The 6,484-nt window shown below is 44.6% G+C and overlaps 1 long non-coding RNA gene across 1 annotated transcript; it reads right to left on the reverse strand.

Annotated features, from left to right (window-relative positions):
- Positions 1–359: 359 nt before the first annotated feature.
- On the reverse strand, positions 360–715 carry LOC128809105 (uncharacterized). Its single transcript, XR_008437612.1, has 2 exons — positions 592–715; positions 360–471 (listed from the first exon to the last, which is right to left on the reverse strand). It is a non-coding gene; the product is annotated as an uncharacterized LOC128809105 (long non-coding RNA).
- Positions 716–6,484: the final 5,769 nt, after the last annotated feature.

Here is a 6,484-nt window from a genome sequence, read left to right on the forward strand (position 1 = left end):
CTGGAGCAGGCCCCGAGCATAAGGTGCCCTCCGTTGGGCTGGTCTTTGATTTGTGCCCAGAAGCTCTCAGCCTGTTCCTGCTGCTCCTCAGACACAGCTCTTCACAATCAATCCATTCCTTAACACAGAGCACAACACACACACACCTCCTGCCCAGCCTAGTTCTGTAAATATGCCTATTTACAGGTATTTCCCTGTTGCTTCCCAAAATGTTGGTGTTTCCTGGCTTCTCTCTGACACTCCCCTTTCCCTGTCAAATCTAGTTTAAAGGTCTGCTTCTAAGTCCAGCCAGAAGGATGTAGCCAGGTGGGGGTTGGTCTTTTCTCCTAGGTAACAAGTGGTAGGACAAGGAAACAGCCTCAAGTTGCACCAGGAAAGGTTTAAGCTGGATACCAGGAAGAATTTCTTCCTCAGAATGGTTATCAAGCACTGAAGAACAGGCTGTCCAGGGAAGTGATGGAGTCACCATCCCTAGAGGAATTTAAAAGACATGTGGTTCTTGGGGACATGGTATAGTGGTGGTTCTTCTATGCTACACCAGGGACATAACTGGCACTTTTTTTCATTTACAGCTTTGGGGAGTTTGCCCACTTTGTGCACAGAGCCCTGGGACCTCACTCCTCAGGAGGGTTTGCACTTGGTGTGATGATGCCCTGGAGCCGCTGAATGGGGCGGGACAAAGGCTGGGGCTTCCAGCTGGGTGATGTCACTCTGATGGCTGTGACATCACTGGAGACAGCTCACAATGGGAGCTGTCAGCAGGGCCATCACCATCTTGTCAGCCAGGATATGAGGCTCTGGTGGTTGTGACATCATTCAGGATGGGGTACAATGGAACCTCTCACCAGGGGTATCCACAGGCAGCCTCAGCCCCAGTGCAGCTGGACTTTGGCAACTGGCAAGTTGTAATGCAGGGGAAAGGCTGAGCTGGACGGGGGACCAGGGTGATCCCCAGGGTGTTTCTAACCCAGAGAGAGAGCTGAGCGCCCAGAGAGACTCTGAGGATGAGCTGGGCGCCCTCAGCTCCCTACTGCCTCCCACCTGATAAGCCCCCTTTTCTCTCAGCTCCTTCAGGCTATGTCCTTGATAACAACATTGTTTCTGCTTCTGCTGGCTGTCCAGCCTGTCCTGAAGGAGGATAACCCAAAAGACGTGGCCTTAGCCAGAAAGATACTGGAGCGTGAGGTGTATCTGCGTGAGGAGATGATTCGCCTCATCCAGGAGATTGAGGAGAGCACAGTGAAAGACACGCTCCTTTCCACATTGCACTGGCAGTGTCTGTTTTGGACAACTCTAGCAGCCCTGGTCCTGGTCACTGTGGTCCTCTGGCCAGGCAGGCCAGGGATGCTTCATCAGCCTCCTCAATTATTCAGAGCCCACTGTTGTGGTGTCCCACGAGATGTCTCTACGTTTGAAATCAAGCTGATATTTGGTGAGCAAAATGCTTCCACTGGAAGTAAGAAAGTGTCATCAAAGGCCTCTAGTCTATGATTCTTTGAATCATTTGTGCACCTTCACAAGGTTAAATAGGTCTGTACAGAGCCAGAAGGTACAAGTACCTATGTGGTGGCAGTGGTAATCTGCCAATAGACTGCTCTCTTTGGAATAGTATAACCCTATGGATTCCTCTCTTTTTACAAGTGTCATCAGAGTGTCATCTCCTTCCAGCCATTCCAGTCTCCCCATCCCTGCTGTCATAATGCACGTGTGAATCTACAGATTCGCACTTTTCCAGGAATATCATTATATGAGAAACAACACTTGTTGTGAAACCCAGGGGTGGGCACTTGGGCACACAGAAGTATCAGCACTGCAGACTGTGAGCAGTGCAGATCTGGGACTCTGGTGTAGCCTTTTTGCTCGTTTTTGGAACACATTGCTCTGCTGGCATGGCATTGCCACTTCCAGCAAAGCCAGAATGATTCCACAGGGATCAATGTGCAATCTGTGCAGCTCCCAGTTACACTGATGCTTTTGGGCAGCAGGAGATGACCTGGAGAAGGTGACAGCAAGGATGGAGCCATGCCGGACACCAGGCTGCTGTCATGCTGGCTCAGGTCAGGATGTGCCCAGTGAGGTTTCCACTCATCATCTCAGGATGGTGCCTCAAGGGAGCTGCCCCCAGCTCCTCTTGCAGCCCTAAGAAGCTGCTGTCAGAATCAAGAGTGTGGGGGTTTGCTCTTCTCTTACCTTCTCTTTTTCCTCAGGCCCAGGAGGAGCAGGATGACGCTTCAAGACAATGAAAGGAAAGGGTTTGGACTGCTATGTTAATAAAGAGCTACCTATTGGGAACCTGAAGTAAGGGTTTTCATGAAGAAATCTTCATGAAGAAATCTTCATGAAGAAATTTTCGCTAAGGGGGAGTGCTGCTGTAAAGAGAAGGTATCTTAAAGGACAACCTGACTAGTGCAGGGTATAACAAATGTCTGCAATAGCAAACACCAAGAAACCTAGGAAAAAATCCCAGGCTGTGTTACTCCATCCCTTTAACACCTTTAACCTTGCTTCTGGAAAAGGATCAGATTCCTTTTTCACCCCAGAATACACATCTCAATTGAGATTTTGAGACAGAATGTGCACTGTGGGTACAGGGCTGTTTGTGACAGCAGCAAACTCAAATGTTGATAACGGCCTTTCCAAAGAGAACAGACCCATTTCCCTGCTCAGATTTAATGTGCAGTCTTGTCCAGCATCTCCAGCTCCATAACCCTGGCACAGATGTGGGAGCAGCCCATGAAAGGATGCTGTGACCCAGGAGGGGATGCAGCAGCCCATGAGGGGATGGTGGGGACCACAAAGGGATGCTGCAGCTCATGAGGGGATGGTGGGGACCACAAAGGGATGCTGCAGCTCATGAAGGGATGCTGGGGACCACAAAGGGATGCTGCAGCTCATGAAGGGATGCTGGGGACCACAAAGGGATGCTGCAGCTCATGAAGGGATGCTGGGGACCACAAAGGGATGCTGCAGCTCATGAAGGGATGCTGCCTGTTCCTGGCAGCAAGTTGCCATGGCTACAGGGTGAGGTGCTTTGGGGGAAAAAAGGAAAAGATGAACTCTGGCAGGCCTGCCAGTTTGCAGCCTGCCCTGGGAGCCACAGTGATGCCTTGTGTGGATAGGACAAGGGTAGGAGAAACTCTAACCTCTCAAAAAGCCACTGCCCATGCCAGGGCTTCCAGCTTTGTTGTCAAATGCAAATTTAGAAGAGGAAAAAAATTATTAATTCAAACCTGATTCATCACATACATTCCTTAGCCTTTCAAGTTTAATTAAAAATGGGCAGTAAGATTATGCTGGCAAGGGGAGCTCACAGCATTCTCCTCACAGCAAACACCAGATTTTGTGCTACAAACAATGGAAAACAGCCTGTGTGCCATGAGACTGCAAAGTGTCTGTTCCTTCCTTCTGCTGGGTGTCCAAACCTTGTGCTGCTGATCTTCAGTGAGACATATTCAAGACTTTCATGCCTTATTGGTTTTTTGGTGGTTTTTGTTTCGTTGTTTTGGTTTTTTAGTTTTGTTTTGTTTTGTGTCTTTGGTTTTGTTTTTTGAGTTTTTGTTTTGTTTTGTTGCTGGTGTTTGTTGTGGGGTTTTTTTTTTAAATATTGCATTCTAGAATATTTTGAATACTGTGAAAACTGATTCAGGGGAGTGGAATACTACAAAAAAATTTCTTCACTTGAAAGAGTAGTTAAGCCCTGAAACAGTCTCTCCAGGGAAATGGCTGAGTCACCATCCTTGGAAACATTCAAAGAATGAGTAGACATGGCACTTCACAAAATGGTTTAATGGGCATAATGGTATTTGGCTTAAGGCTGGCCTTGAGGATCGTGGAGGTCTTTTCCAACCTTAAGGATTCTCTGATTTTATGACTGGCTTGAGCCTACATTAGTCGACAATCAGCTGGCAATCTCCTGGCTTGTTTGCTTCTGAAAATCCTTTGGCCATGCCTTCACTGCAGGACTGGCTACTCCTGCTCCCCAGGAGTCCTTCCTGGGGCAGCTTCTGGGAATGGCCAGCTTTCCCCAAAACTATGATAAAGAAAGATGGAGAAAATCTGATTTTTTAGAAAAAGGTATATGGTTCTGTATGCCCTATTTTTCAAATTCATGTAACTGCAGCACTTCAAATCCTATTGGAAATTATTTATACTGTAAAATTGCAGAAAAGTTATGACCCAGAGTTCGAATGGAATATTAAAAGTCTGTTACTACAAATCCTAAGGGAAATGGCAATTCAAATTGGACAGATCCATCTTGCAAATTTCTGGAATATTCATTGCCACAGAACTATTGTATCTTTTTTCTTGGCCTTTTTTGGTCTTAATTTGTCAATAATCTGTTACTCACAAATGTAGTCAACCAAAGTAAGATCACAATTTTAAGTTAGGGTTTTTTGTTTTTTTTTTTCTTTTCCTCTTTATGTGGAATTTTGTGGAATTAAAGCTTGGGAAATATTTTACCTGTCTCTGTAAAAATATTACTGCTCCATTCAGTATTTTGCATGGTCCATAGAGCCTCATGTCTGTCAACAGGACCAAACTACATCAAGGCATTGCTTCTCAGGCCGTGAAGGTGGTCATGATAACTAACACCAACTACCAGCTTCACTCAGAAAAATAGCAATTATTTTCTCCTGCCTATTAAATACTGCATGTTACTTGTGTTTTCTAAGAGAAAGATTGTGACTTGTGCATTTTTGCTAAATCTTTCTATGACTCCTAAATACACCAGTATTGCCACAAGGCAATTTTCATAAAGGTTCTCTGTTTTCTTGCAAGATGTATGTCTCCAAAGAGGATAAAAACCATTTTATATATCACAATATTTTGATTTTTTTTGTTTGTTTATTTCATTTGGGTTTTTTTTTTTTTTTTTTTTTTAATTTGAGAAAACTAGAACAGTTTGCCCCTGTCTGTGGCAAGGCTGAGTTCTTTGTGCTCCTTCCTGAAGGATTGGTTTCAGGGCCTGCATCATCCACTACCCCAGTAAGTTTTTAACCAGGAAGTATTTGGGCACTAAAACCCAACAACAATAGAAAGTGACCTACTTTTAAACTTGAGAAGAACAAGTACTTTGTCTGTGATAAGTACTTCCTTGAGCATCAACTGATAGGACTCCAAGGTATCATAATTATTCTTCTCACAAGGAAAAAAGGACATCATGCTTTCCTTTTTTTTTTTGCTAAATAACAGTTCTTCACAATGAGGTAGCCAACTGATGGCAATCAGGAGAGATCAGTAAGAAGAATTTGCTACCTTTTCATTGTATCACTTGTTTAATGAAGACAGCTGCTGCTGCTTTTTCACTTTATTTCTCAAGATAAAGTCACTTCAGCTTCTCTACTAACTTTACATTTAATTTCCTAAATAGTCAATGCCTTTTAAAGAGTGCAGTGCTGGTCTTCCCCAGCCAATGTTCCTTCAAGGTATTGTGAATCACAGGGCTAGAAAAGGCAGATGTGCAGGGAAAGTGACACATTTTGCTGTCCTACTTATGGCTCAAGTCAGGGAATGAAAGTAATGAACAGGATATAATTCAATATGGGAACACCATTGTCACTTAACAGCAAACTCCTTTCATTATTTACAAAAAGCTTTAATATACTTGTGGATATAAAAAGTGAGTGGCAAGCCAACAAAGGAGCTATTTTGTACCTCTGAGATGCCACTGATTACTCTGACCTAGAGCAGCTGGTGAGAATGTATTCTCTAGGAACATTTCACCAGCTGGAAATTACTGTACAAGAACATGTCAGCTGCAGTGAGGAATCCATGCACATAATGCTTCAAAAGGTTTTCCTAGAACCTTTTATTTCAGCACAAAAAAAATGTGCACCGTGGATGCCCTACCAGCATTGTCATTTTTTCAGCTAGAGTTCACCTCAGGCAGGAAGTGAGACATATTCCTTCAAATTTGTAGAGGAGATACTACTGGTTTCTTGGAGGAGCTGATGACTCCCATCACACCTACTGAGGTCTTGGTCCCAGACACAGCATGACTGCAGGTGCACTGCATGTACAGGAAGATTTGGAATGCTAACCCACAGCTAAATCCACTTGTGCACACCTGCACTGGTGTCAGCTGGGAGTTGGCAGTAATAGCTGAGAGATGATGAGGAGCAGGTTTGCACATTTCCATTCAGCTGTTACTGCCCACGGGTGTGTTTACTGAGCATCACTGCAAAGCTGGAGCATGAGGCTTTAAATTCATCTGTGACTTTACCCAAATATCACTCACAGTTGGATATCACAACTTACCTCCTCAATAGCCAAGCCTCCAGACTTCAAAACCCCACAGGAGGGAGCATGTGCTCAGTCCTTGTCACTCTGAAGGATCATTATTTCAGCTGAAATTCAATTGCATCCAATGACAGAAATAAGCTCCACATCTGCTGGAGTTTCTGAGCTGGGCACAAAAGTTCCCTCATTATCTACTAAATGAGAGGTGTATCTGACCAGAGACAACAGCAAAAGTATGTCCCCT

This window comes from Vidua macroura, chromosome 6 (assembly GCF_024509145.1).
Source record: "Vidua macroura isolate BioBank_ID:100142 chromosome 6, ASM2450914v1, whole genome shotgun sequence".
NCBI lineage: Eukaryota > Metazoa > Chordata > Aves > Passeriformes > Viduidae > Vidua > Vidua macroura.